The following is a 14,516-nucleotide window of genomic DNA, read 5'->3' as shown; positions in this document are numbered from 1 at the left end:
ACGTAACAACGGTTGACGTCGGTTGGTTCCCGTTTTTATAAAATAGATTTTAAATACTAGGAAAAAGATTTTATAAATTTCATATGATTCATATAAATTCATAAATCAACATAATAATAATTAGGAAGATATGACAATTATCTATATTTTATTTTGGACATATAAAAATTGAAATACTCAATTAATACTATTTTTGAATATTCAAATACAAATAACACTTAACAGTTAATTCACAGAATAGATACTGAACACACATAATAATTATTTAATAGCAAAAATAATTACACGATATATCCCGGATATTACATCCTTCCCCCCTTAAAAGGATCCTGTCCTCAGAATCTCTTAAGAAAACAAATGAGGGTACTTTTCTCTCATATCACTTTCTAATTCCCAGGTTGACTCTTCAACCTTTGGATTTCTCCACAATACTCTTACTAACTTTACCACTTTATTCCTCAATACCTTCTCTCGCTCCTCTAGAATCTCTATCGGACTCTCTACATATGACAAATCTGCCTGAAGCTCTATTGGCTCATATTCTATTACATGCCTGGAGTCTGGATTATATTTCTTGAGCATCGATACGTGAAAAATATTGTGAATGTGCTCCATGTGCGGTGGTAACGCCAACTCATAAGCTACTTTGCCAATGCGCTTTAAAATCTCAAAAGGTCCGACATATCTTGGGCTTAGCTTCCCTTTCTTCCCAAACCTCGTTAGTCCTTTCCATGGTGATACTTTCAATAATACCAAGCTCCCTTCTTCAAATTTCATGTCCTTCCTTGACTGGTCTGCATACTTTCTCTGACGATTTTGTGCGGCTAATCATCTCTTCTGGATAATTTCAACAACTTCCTTTGTCTGCTGCACCAATTCAGGTCCGAGTATTTTGCGTTCTCCTACTTCGTCCCAATATACTGGAGATCTACATTTACGTCCATAAAGGGCTTCATAGGGTGGCATCCCAATGCTGGCGTGATAACTGTTGTTATAAGCAAACTCTACCAGGGGTAAATGCTCGTCCCAACTTCCTTTGAAATCAATAGCACAAACACGTAACATGTCCTCGATTGTCTGGATCGTTCTTTCACTTTAGCCATCCGTCTGTGGGTGATAGGCCGTACTCATATTCAATTTTGTTCCCAAACATTCTTAAAAACTCTTCCAGAATCTTGAGTTAAACCTTGGATCTCGATCAGATACGATAGACACTGGAACTCCATGACGAACTACAATTTCTTTTAGGTACATATGGACCAACTTGTCGAGCGAAAATCTTTCATTTATAGGCAGAAAATGAGCTGATGTGGTAAGTCTATCCACTATAACCCAAATGGCATCATGATTAGCCCTTGTCCTTGGTAATCCAACTATAAAATCCATGGCAATGTGTTCCCACTTCCATTCTGGAATCTCCAATGGCTGTAGCAATCCGCTTGGTCTCTGATGCTCTGCTTTAACCCTCTGACAGGTATAACATTTGCTAACCCATTCCGCAATTTCCCTCTTCATGTCTGGCCACCAATAATTCTTCTTTAAATCTCTATACATCTTGGTACTTCTTGGATGGATGGAATACCTTGAATTATGTGCCTCCTGTAGAATTTCATTCTTTAACTCCGTCACCGGTGGAATCCAAATTCTAGATGAAAACCTCAGAATACCTTGGTCATCTTGTTGCGTGCATAATTCCTCACCTACCAAACGATTTATATCTTGATCCATTACCTCTTTCTGGCATTTCTTTATTTTATCCCATAACTCCGGTTGGAAAATCATACTGTACACTTTTGCTTCCTCAGGCTTGCAAATTCTAATCTCCAATTCTAATTTCTGAAATTCTTTATATATCTCTTCAGGTACGGATGACACATTTAACCTTTCCTTCCGACTTAATGCGTCTGCTACAATGTTCGCCTTACCGGGATGATAATTAATCGAGCAATCATAATCCTTGATCAATTTTAACCATCTCATTTGCCTCATATTAAGTTCCTTCTGGGTAAATATATACTTCAAACTTTTGTGATCCGTATAAATCTCACATTTCTCTCCATACAGATAATGTCTCCAAATCTTCAAAGAAAATACTATGGCTGCTAACTCCAAATCATGAGTAGGGTACTTCTGTTCGTGTGGTTTCAATTGCCTTGACGCATACGCAATCACCTTGTCGTGCTGCATAAGAACACATCCTAATCCTTTTTGAGAAGCATCACTATAAATTACGAAATTCCCTTGATCGTCTGGAAGTGACAAAACAGGTGCCGTGATTAATCGTCGCTTCAATTCCTGAAAACTTTTCTCGCATTTGTCGTTCCATATAAACTTCTCATTCTTTCGTGTAAGCTTTGTTAATAGTGTGGCAATCCTTGAGAAATTTTGAACAAATCGATGATAATATCCCGCCAATCCTAGGAAACTTCTTACCTCGGTGGGTGTTCTTGGTCTTTTCCAATTCGTAATTGCTTTGATCTTTGCCGGGTCCACTTTGATCCCTTCATTAGTAACTATGTGTCCTAAGAACTGAACCTCTTGTAACCAAAATTCACACTTCGAGAATTTAGCATACAACTTCTTTTTCCTTAAAATCTCCAAAGCTGTCCTTAAATGTTCCGCATGATCCTCTTCTGTCTTTGAATAGATCAAAATATCGTCTATAAATATAATAACGAACTTGTCCAAATATTCCTTGAAAATTGTGTTCATCAGGTCCATAAATGCTGCTGGGGCGTTGGTCAATCCAAAAGACATTACTAGAAATTCATAATGTCCATACCTTGTTCAAAAAGCTGTCTTTGGTATATCTTCTGGCTTGATCTTCAGTTGATGATATCCCGATCTTAAATCGATCTTGGAGAAATACTTGGCTCCCTTCAATTGGTCAAACAAATCATCAATTCTAGGTAACGGATACTTATTCTTGATTGTAAGCTTGTTGAGCTCCCTATAGTCGATACATAGTCTCATGCTTCCATCTTTCTTCTTGACAAATAATACTGGTGCTCCCCACGGGGATACACTGGGTCTGATTACTCCTTTCTCTAACAACTCCTGCAACTGCTTCCCTAGCTCTTTCATCTCAACAGGCGCCATTCTGTACGGGGCCTTGGATACTGGTTCTGTTCCAGGTGTTAAGTCGATCGCAAATTCAATTTCCCTATCTGGAGGGAGTCCTGACAATTCATCGGGAAACACGTCTGGAAATTCATTCACAACTGGAATATCTTCAAGTTTTGCTAGCTCCTGACTCTTGTCAATCACGTATGCTATAAAATGCTTGCATCCTTGCCGTAATAACTTCTTAGCTTGAATTATTGTTAAGAACTTCTTTACTTGCTTCTGACCCTTGAACGTTACTATCTTTTCGTCAGGCGTCTTCACCATTACCTTCTTATTTCGACAATCTATCTGGGCATCATACCTAGATAACCAATCCATCCCTAATATAATGTCAAATTCTCCTAACTTAAATGGTATCAAATCTACATAAAACTTACTACCAGAAATCTCAACCTCACAATTCCCACAAACTTGATTCACAGTTACACGTTCTTGATTTGCCAATTCCACAGTCATTATTTCATTTAAATACTCTACTGGACAATTTAACTTGCTAACAAAATCTTATGAAACAAACGATCGAGTTGCTCCCGAATCTATTAACACTTTGGCACATAAAGAATTCACATTGAGCGTACTTGCCACGACATCTGTATCCTGGATAGCATCCTTCACTGACATGTCGAAAACTCTAGCCCTTGGAGCCTCATTTACGGCTGGGGTAGATCCCATAATCCTCAATACATTACTGACTGGGGCTGATATCTTGCAATCCCTGTCCATATGTCCTGGCTTTCCACATTTGAAGCACGTAAATCCAATGGCTGGAACCTTTACTGCTGGATTTCGGATAGGCTGATCCTTATTTGCTGGCTCTCTAGCTAGCTGATTTCAGCACTCCCTCGAATAGTGCCCTTTCTGGTTGCATTTGAAACATACCACATTTAACTTGTTACAAACTCCTCCATGCTTCTTTCCACAAACTTGATAATCTGGAAAAGCTAATCTCAACTGATTCGGCTGAACATTAGCTGGACGGTTGCCCTGGCCTCCGTCTCCTGCATTTTGTCTCCTGAAATTAAAATTTCTCCCTGGCTGGAACTTGCCCTTCTTAAATTTGGAAACTTTCCTGGGTGTAACTGACCCTCACTTCCCTCAACCTTCCTTTTCTTGCTCTCTTTTTCCTTCTGTGACATCTCACTTTCGGTCTCCGCAATCATAGCCTTCTGTACAACCCCTGCATAAGTCTCCAACTCAAAAATAGTTACCTTCCCTCTGATCCATGGATTCAAGCCTTGCTGGAATCTCTTAGCTTTCTTTCTATCAGTATCAACATACGACGACACATACCTTGACACTTCTTCAAATTTACTCTCATAATCTGCCACCGACATAGTTCCTTGCTTTAACTCTAAAAACTTCAGCTCCATCTGATCTTAAACAAACTGAGGAAAATACTTTTCTAGAAATAATTCCTTAAACCTTTCCCAAGTAATAACATTTGTACCTTCCAATGTCTTCACCATCTCCCACCAGTAGGTGGCCTCATTCTTCAAATAGTAACTTGCAAACTCAACCTTCTGCTCCTCTTTCACTTTTACCAAGGCAGATACCTTCTCTACTTCCTTTAACCACACATTTGCTTCAATTGGCTCTAAGGAACCCTTGCATTCTGGTGGGTTTACTGCCTGAAAAGTTTTGAAAGTTACCTGGGGATTGGTCTGTCTTTGTTGTTGTTGTGCCAGGTGAACTGTTTGTTGGGCCAAGATTTGAAGAATCTGGGCTATTACTGGGTCTATGGGTCCTGGGTTCATATTCTGGTTTGTCTCATCTTGGTTGTTATTGTTGTTGTTGTTGGTTTCTTCATTCTGGGTGTGGGTGCGGGTATTTCTTCTGGGAGGCATTTTCTGTAAAGAATTAATCAATTTATTTAGCTTTTGAATCAAATCTTTGCATAAAGGAAAAGTTTTGTAAAACAGGAATATCTCTTTTTGAAAACAGTTGTAACTAAGTAAATTGCATGCTTCTTTACAGAATATAAACAGTTATGGAAAATAGGGTACATGGTATCACAGGGTATACTGGTGCAATAAATAAGGTAAAGTAAAACAGGTGCGATAAAGTAAATGATAGTGTTGGAAAAGAAAAGGTACTGATATATAGATCAAAAGTTTTAGGTAGTACAAGCGTAAAAATGCTTCGGAAGTAAAAGCAAAAGGGTACAACAACCTACTCACTAGTCAATATCGCTAGTCTATAAATACAACTCAAAAGTCTACTAATACACACTACACACTACTGTACATACTATACAACCATAACAACACTGCTTAGCATCTCCGTCTCTGGATTTCTGACTCATGGCAAGTCTAGACCTCCAATCTCCTCAAGCTCCTCTAGAACCCACTTAGCCCACTCCACTAAGAAATCAGGGGTGATGTCCTCATATGTAGCCTCAGCAATCCTCACTGCAGCTGTCCTACGAAATGCCTGTAGTCTCTCTCTGAGTCGCCTCTCACCACTCCCAACCTCTCTGGTACGCATGATATGTAGTAACTCCTGAATCTGACCCTGAAGGAATCGCTGCTCCATAAGGCAAGCCTCAAATTGATGATATGGGACAGGATAAGAAGAGAACTGAAAAGGTACTCCTGTAACTGAATGACCAGTAAAGCCTGAATCAGCAGGTGGGGGTCCTCTAACAGGTGGCCTCATGCCTGGAGGTGGAATAGCCTGCAGTGGTACGAGCTGCAACACCGGTGGAGGTAGAATAACCAATGCTGGTGGAATAACAGGACGTGGATCCGATGCTGGTGCTCCAACTGAAGGCTCTGAGTGATCAGCTGATACGAGAATAAAAGAGTCGGCCATCACTGCTATCTGAAATTATATCGCAATATAAGAATCTCGAACCACGAAGCGAACTATACTAATATCGGTTATACCATAACACTCAACCTCTCGACGTTCTATCATCCTATGCCTTACTTCTAATCCTAACCCCTACCCATTCCCGTCAACCTAGGCTTGTGTCAGTGACTTATAACCTGTAGCTCTGATACCAAAACTGTGGCGCCCTCCAAACCCGGGTCAGAAGTTTGGGGTCCACACACACACCTTATTTATAACCTGCTTATAACAATACTAAAGATAATAATAATATGCAATGACCCTACTTACCAACTACCACGGATCGCAACAGGTTAAAGTATGCACACAAGCCAAACACACTAACATATTACATACCGATTAAATCCCAACCATTCAAACTCAAGCTGAGTATTAAACATATTACAAACTTTTACAAATTTACATTATTCCAAAAGAAGCCTACTAGCTCAGCTTCAACAGCCTTAATCCCTAGCTCTCGCACTGGACTGGGGATCCTTGCTACCAACTAGTTCCTTCTTAACTGGAAAGAGTATAAACAACATCGCACAAATGAGCTAACTAGCTCAGCAAGTCATCATGACAAAACTGAGAATAATGATCATCAAGTGAATATGGTTATGATATCAAGTGAACAATGGATTATGATTTAGAATTGGATACTATATTTTTATTTTAAAACCAAGGTTAGGCTGCTGATCAGTCACGCACTAACCCCGAGCAAAGCACACAGCATTGCTCTAACTACTGGATCCAAGGCACACATTGGCCACGAATCTGGTCCACAATTTTATAAAAACAATCCAATTCTAACATAATAACAAAATTAAACAATAATAAACAATAATCAGAATCATTAACAACAGTGAGTGTTTAACAATGAAAGGGTTTCAACCCTTGTGTGGATTAACAAGGTACTTTCAAGGCTTGGATGTTGGGTAATGAAAGAATTGGATAATAAAGGAATCAATGTTTCAGGGTTTCAAGAATTTGGTCTTTCTAAGCATAAGATACCATGGGTTGAGTATATAATAATTCAGTTCAGTGTCTGGTATTTAGTTTGTATGTATTTGTGGAGTAGTATCGTAGATTTGTGGTTCGTGTTTGGGTATACAATAATCAATGGCTTAGAAAGAATATGGTTCATGGCTCAAGAATAATAACTGAAATCATGGTTTAGGTTTCTGTGCTTCAAAGCACTTGCAATATCAACAAGACTATCAAGTACTACAATATCTCGAGAAAGTTCAGAACACTTGCCTGGTATTAGCTTACTATCCTGTACTCGCTTCCAATCACAATCGTTTTACTCCTCAACTACCTGTTTCCCTTTCCTACGTCTTGCCTCTTCTGCTCACATATTATAAGCATCTATCAATCATCAACTCATAGGATTTTATTCAACACATACTTCTATCTTCCCTTCGTTTCACCCAAATCCGATTAACGGATTGAAAGTTATGCAATAACCAAGTAAACACCGAATATATAGACCGATAGTCAATCAACAAGTCACATATAACACATAATACATCACTAATCAATGACATATCATTTATAAAGAAGTCTCGGGTCATAAATATGCTTTCGGGTATTTAAAATGATTTTTAAAGTATTTTTCAGAATTAATACGGGTCGTTGAATCAATTTCGGGTTAATAAACAGGGTTCGGTTGGCCAATTCTGGCTCCGAAACAATTTCGTAATAATTATCGAGCCTTGGAAATAATTTAGAATAATATTTTAAAGCTCGAAACTATTTTTCGGAATTTTTAAATCATTTTTAAATAATTAAATCTAATTAAATAATTAATTAAATCAATTAATAATTAATTAAATCAATTAATAATTAATTAAATCAATTAATCAATTAATTTTTGAATTAATTGACCAATTAATCAATTAAAAATCAACTGAAATTAATTAACTAATTAATTCAGATTTATTTTTGAATTAAAAATAATTTTTGGAATTAAAATACTAATTTTTAGAATTTTCAGAAATTAAAAATGAATTTTTATAATAAAAATAAGTAGGAAATATGATTTTTAAACATTTTATAAACATGAATCCTATTTTTGAAAACTTTACCAACTACAGGGACTAAACTTCATTATCTACAAACTACAGGGGCCTGTTTGTAATTTTGCCAGCCCAGCCGTCGACTCGCCGGAGTGTGGCCGGAGAACACGATTCCGGCCACCTCAGGCCACCAAAGTGTCCAAATTAAATCTATAGGTTACCAGCAACTTATTCGTGCAATCAAAACTCAATAATCATCTCTGTTCTGGCCGGAAATTGGCCAAGAACATCGCCGGTTTCCGGCGAACATCGAAAACTTTCAAAACACAACTCCCTTCGATCCATTAATCCCCTGTTAACGAGCTAATACCAATCGATTGCAAATTTCATAAGGAACACAACACACTATAAATTAACAGCTAATAACCCTTGAATCAAATCCCCCAAATTTCAATTGAAAACATTCATACGGGCTATAAACCCTAATTTTGAAATTCGAAAATTAAACCTACTTTTGAGCATGTTATTGAACTCCAAATCAGACGTATAATATATCAAAATCATCAGGAAAACAAGCTCTACCACATGCAATCATCAAATCATACAAACAATCATCCGAACAAAAATTCATATTTTTCATAAAAATGATTCAAAAATAATTAAATTTATATAAAATCAACCTTTGATTCTGCAGTAAAACAGGTCCTGGAATCTGATAGTACTCCTTGAGACCTTCAAATTGGTTACTCCAACTTTCCAAACGGATTTCACTAACACCTTGAATTTGTGGTTTGATTCTCTTAAAGGTTTATGAATATATGATTTTTCTCTGTAAAATTATATAATTATCTTTCTGCAAATGATTTTGATACGAAATAAAATACGGTAAAAGGCTATTTATATTTACGGGAAATTAGTATCCCGTTGGATCATTCCGGATATAAAGCGGTACGTTTATTTGTAAAAACTGATCCAAACGGTATCGGTTTTCGGGATAATTATCCAAATCAGAACAATTTGTACTGCGGTCTTGGTCTCAGCGCCTGGTTACACGTATTACGAAGTGATAATTGTGATAGTTTAATAAAAAGCTCCCGTTTATCGAAAATACGGGTTTTATTGACTTACCGAAACGAATATTGTATCGAAAATGTTGCGCCGGGACCCGCGCAGGACAAACCGTACGCCGGATCGAAAAAGTCGAAACATGGAAAATGCTCGGAATATTACAATTAGGTTAGAAAGGAGTTCTCGGAAGAGTTTCGGGTTCCAAAAACATAACAACGGTTGACGTCGGTTGGTTCCCGTTTTTATAAAATAGATTTTAAATACTCGGAAAAAGATTTTATAAATTTAATATGATTCATATAAATTCATAAATCAACATAATAATAATTAAGAAGATATGACAATTATCTATATTTTATTTTGGACATATAAAAATTGAAATACTCAATTAATACTATTTTTGAATATTCAAATACAAATAACACTTAACAGTTAATTCACAGAATAGATACTGAACACACATAATAATTATTTAATAGCAAAAATAATTACACGATATATCCCGGATATTACAGTCAAGACATATGCTCGATGCAGCATCAGGGGGAGCCTTATGGGCTAAGAGCTATGAGGAAGCTTATGAGCTAATTGAGATGATGGATGCAAATGAATATCAGAATCCAACTCAGAGGCTACCACAAGGAAAGGTAGCAGGAATTTTGGAAGTGGATACAGCTACGGCTATCGCTGCGTAGCTAAAGGCGTTGACTATGAAGGTTGATTCTCTGACCAACTATGGTGTTCATCAGATAACTAGTGTTTGTGAGCTTTGTGCAGGTCCGCATGCAATAGAGTATTGTGTGATATCTAGTGAATCAGCTCAGTTTCTGAGCAACTTTTAGAGGTCGTAGCAACCTCTTCCTGTTACTTACCATCCTAACAACCAAAACCATCCTAACTTCAGCTAGAGTAATAATCAGGGTGGTATGCAACAGCCACAACAGCCATACCAGCAGTTTGGAAACAAGCCTTTCAATCCTCATGGTTTTCAGTAACAGTATGCGCCAAGGCAGCAATTTCAACCACAGGGGATGCAACAGCAATCTCACGGGGGTGTCGGTCCATCCTCGAATGAAAAATCTGAATTGTAGGAGTTGAGGCTTATGTGCAAAAGCCAAGGGGTTTTGATCAAGACTCTGGAGAATCAAATAGGGTAAATTGTTAACGCCTTATTGAACCGATGTAACACCCCCAGATCCGGGGTCGGGGATCCGGGTTGTCACGGTCTTTCTTTCCACAATATCACTGAACTTAATTAATAATAAATAACCTCATGTTGTGACCCCACACTAACACACACCACAACACGTTACAGTCTCAGAGATGAAATTGAAATAAGTACAAGTCCTTGAATCCACAATTTAAAAGTTATTACAACCCAAAATGATTACTTGATAAGTTTACAGTTAATTGCCATTATATGCCACAAGTTATAATTATACATAATTGATTCCCAAAAGTAGAATGTCTGATCTACAAATAGATCTACCTCTGCAGCTATAGCAGTTACGATATCAATAGAAAGACGTGGGACACTTCCCACACGCTTGCGCTGGGTCTGCTTGAGTCTGGCCATCTTTCCTAACTATTGTTGTGTGATGAAGAAATGAAGCAAGAGTGAGCATTACAGCTCGCAAGATAATATATAGTATAAACAATAATGCAAGTATCTAAATGGATAACTTACTGGAAACCTTTATCAAGTGTAAGGTAATTACTTACTGGATATAAGCTTAAAGGAAGATGAAGTTACCAATTACTTTACTATACTTATACCATTTAGAAATCTACTTGAACTACCACTGTTCAAATTATTCTAAGTTTTCGAAGTTCATCACATAGGTGGGACTACAACATAAGACTTGAATAGATTCGACCTTTGAAATATTATTGAATGAAATATTGGGACTGATTTATTTTATTGAATATTCAGATATTGGGACTGATTTATTTTATTAAATCAGCATTACTCTAAACATTCTTAAAAATGTTTTAAATAATAATATTCAGATATTTTAAATAATAATATTCAGATATTCACTTAAGTCGCTCGAGTACCCTCGGCTCCACTATTTTTAATAAATTAACCATTAAAAATTTTAAGGCGATCCTTTTGCGAGTACTCTACCAACTGCCTAACCCACTTTATATAATTGTTTCATACTCCAATTAGTCATTTAAGGGCCTTAACCAAGGTTTCAAAGTAAGGCAAGGGGTAATGGTTCGTTCGTGAAACGCCATTACTTAAAATGGCCATTTCTCCTAAACCGTACATCGGATTCAAGCGAACCACATATCAAAACGAAGCTCGTAACATGAACTATCTAAAAATGGCAATGGTCAGAATCTAAAAGTGAGTTCACGGGTCCTGAAGTTAAGAACAAAAACAGTCTAAGGTAAATCGGGCATTACAACGGCTATGTTTACGCGATTACCAAATTTTAAACTACTCCAATCAATCCACAAATCAACCCACAATCAACATTACAACCAAACTCCATCCAAACTTCACTACAACAGTCCCAACATCTCAATATTTTCCAATTTATACTACCCCCAAATATGAACTAAAAGCTATACTTAAGTTCATTAACCAATAATCCAAGATTTACAACTCAAACTCATTACAAATCCAACCAAACTCTAAATATACATGAATCATGCTTCCCATGAACTATACCAAACATAACAAGCTCTAAATATTCAATAATAAGGCTAGGGTAAGAGATTATACCTTCCTTGGTGAGTAGAAGTAACCAAGGAGCTTGAAACAACCGTTGGAAATCCTTACAAAAGCTATATCTAAACAAAAACACAAGATCAAAAGTTTCAAGTTCTTGAAAACACTATTCACCCTCTTCTTCCATGATTTATTGAAAGAGATTGTGAAGGAAATGGAAGCTTAGATTCATAGGATAGCTATATCTAAGTATAAGGAACCTTGGATAATTACCTCACAATTTAACAATGCTGGGATCTTGGTTTTGGATTTTCTTTTCTTTGAAAGGATGAAGAAGCCAAGAGCTTCCTTCTTGGAAATGGAAAGTCAACTCCAATTTTGTTTTGTGTTATGATATTTGTGGGTTGGTTGCTTCCTTTTGTTTGTTACTTAATTGTTACCATGGTAAAAATTGTGTGGCTCACAATCAACCAACCAACCCTTCCCACTTGTCATGCTTAGGTCATTAAGCTTAGGTCATCTTGTTACACTTGTCTTCTTCTTGTTGATGTGATGACATCATCATCCCCTAACTTTTTTAATTAACCCTTAATTAATTGGCTAATGACCGCTTATCTGTTATACGGTTCGCTTAACTTTCGTTCGCGTTTATCGTTCGAGGGATCATATCCGGGATCTTATTACTTGGGTTTTCCCTAAACCTTTCTCAATATTTTATATTCCTTTTTATGATCCTCTCTTAAAATCCTTGAATTTAAATCCTTTTTATCATGTTACCTTATACTCAATCCTTTCTGTATCTGGTGGGTTTTCGGGAAAAATCAAAGTGTTCGAATTTGGATTCTAACGATCTTTACATACACTTATATACCATATAGAGTACTAATAAGATCTCAGAATATCAATAAAAGAACCCCTACATAGTGTGGCATGAAAAGTTTTCTTATTCAGCATAATCAGCAAAATCACTATTCATAAAGGTTACAAAAAGTCCAAAATTTTTGGGGTTATTACAACCGACCACAAGGAACTCTTCCGAGTGATATGGAAGCTAATCCAGGCAAGAGGGAAGTCAAGGAACATCTTAAGGCAATCACCCTGAGGTCTGGAAGGTCGCGAGCCCCCAAAATCATCAAAATGAAGATTCTGAATTTTTTCTCCAGAAGGGTAGTGCACATGCGCCCATAAGGAGTGCGCTCGCGCCCATAAGGAGTGCGCTCGCCCCCTCTCAATGTCCAGAAATTGAAATTTTGGCTGATTCAGTTGTACAAAAGGGTAATGAAGTGGAACCGAAGAAGAATGATGTTGAAAACATTACTCCTAAGGATAATACGGGGGATAAACAAGTCTATCCGCCTCCTTCATATCCTAAAAGACTTCAGAAGCAGAAGTTCGACAAGCAGTTTTCCAAGTTTTTGGAGGTTTTCAAGAAGTTGCACATTAACATACCTTTTACGGAAGCTCTAGAACAAATGTTGAGCTATGCTAAGTTCATGAAGGGTATTCTATCTCAGAAGCTAAAACTTGAGGAGTTGGAAGTCGTTGCTCTAACAGAAGAGTGCAATGTTGTGCTGCAACAGAAATTTCCTTTTAAGCTTAAAGATCCAGGAAGCTTCATGATACCGTGTACCATTGGCAATCTATCTTTGGAAAAGTGTTCGTGTGACTTGGAGCTAGCATCAATGTGATGCCCTTGTCTGTTTTCAAGAAACTTGGTCTAGCTGATCCAAAAACGGTAAACATGTCCTTGTAACTGGCTGACTGTTCCATCACTTATCCACGTGGAGTAGTGGAGGATTCTTGGTTAAGGTAGATAAACTCATATTCCCTGCTGATTTTATCATTCTGGAATTCGAGGAAGATAAGAAGATTTCCATTATCTTGGGGAGACCATTCTTAGCTATTAGTCGAACTTTAATCGATGTGCAAAAGGGCGAGCTTACTATGAGGGTTCAGGATCAGGATGTCACGTTCAATGTCGTTAATGCCATGAAATTCCCTCCCGATGAAGATGAGTGCTTTAAAGTAGAGTTGGTCGACTCTGTATTGACTTCGGTGCTTGATCAATTGCTAAAGACTGATGCCTTAGAGAGAGCCTTGACAGGGGGATCTGATAGTGAAGATGAAGAGGGAGCAGAGAAGTTGTAGTATTTGAATGCTTCTCCGTGGAAAAGGAGATTGGATTTTCCATTCGAATCTCTTGGATTATCAGAGCTTAAAAATTATCAGGAGCGTCTCAAACCATCTATTGAGGAAGCTCCCACACTTGAGCTCAAACCACTGCCTGATCACTTGAGGTATGTTTTTTTTAGGTGATACATTTACTTTACCTGTTATTATTGCATCTGACCTTTCAGGTAGTGACGAAGACAAGCTCTTACGAATTCTGAGAGAGTTTAAATCATCAATTGGATAGACTATAGCAGATATCAAGGGAATCGGCCCTTCTTATTGCATGCATAAAATTCTGCTTGAGGAGGGAAGTAAACAACCGTTGAACAACAAAGGATGCTCAATCCTATCATGAAGGAGGTAGTGAAGAAAGAAATTTTTAAATGGCTGGATGCATGGATCTTCTATCATATTTCTGATAGTTCATGGGTGAGCCCAGTGCATTGTGTGTCTAAGAAAGGTGGTATTATAGCTATTGCTAATGAAAATAATGAGCTCATTCACACTTGGGAAGTCACAGGATGGGGAGTATGCATGGATTATCGGAAGTTGAATAAAGCCATCAGGAAGGATCACTTCCCGCTTTCATTCATTGATCAAATGCTTGACAGGTTGACTGG

The sequence above is a fragment of the Apium graveolens genome, chromosome 3 (genome assembly GCF_009905375.1).
Source record: "Apium graveolens cultivar Ventura chromosome 3, ASM990537v1, whole genome shotgun sequence".
Taxonomy (NCBI): domain Eukaryota; kingdom Viridiplantae; phylum Streptophyta; class Magnoliopsida; order Apiales; family Apiaceae; genus Apium; species Apium graveolens.
Note: the sequence above shows the minus strand (reverse complement) of the source record.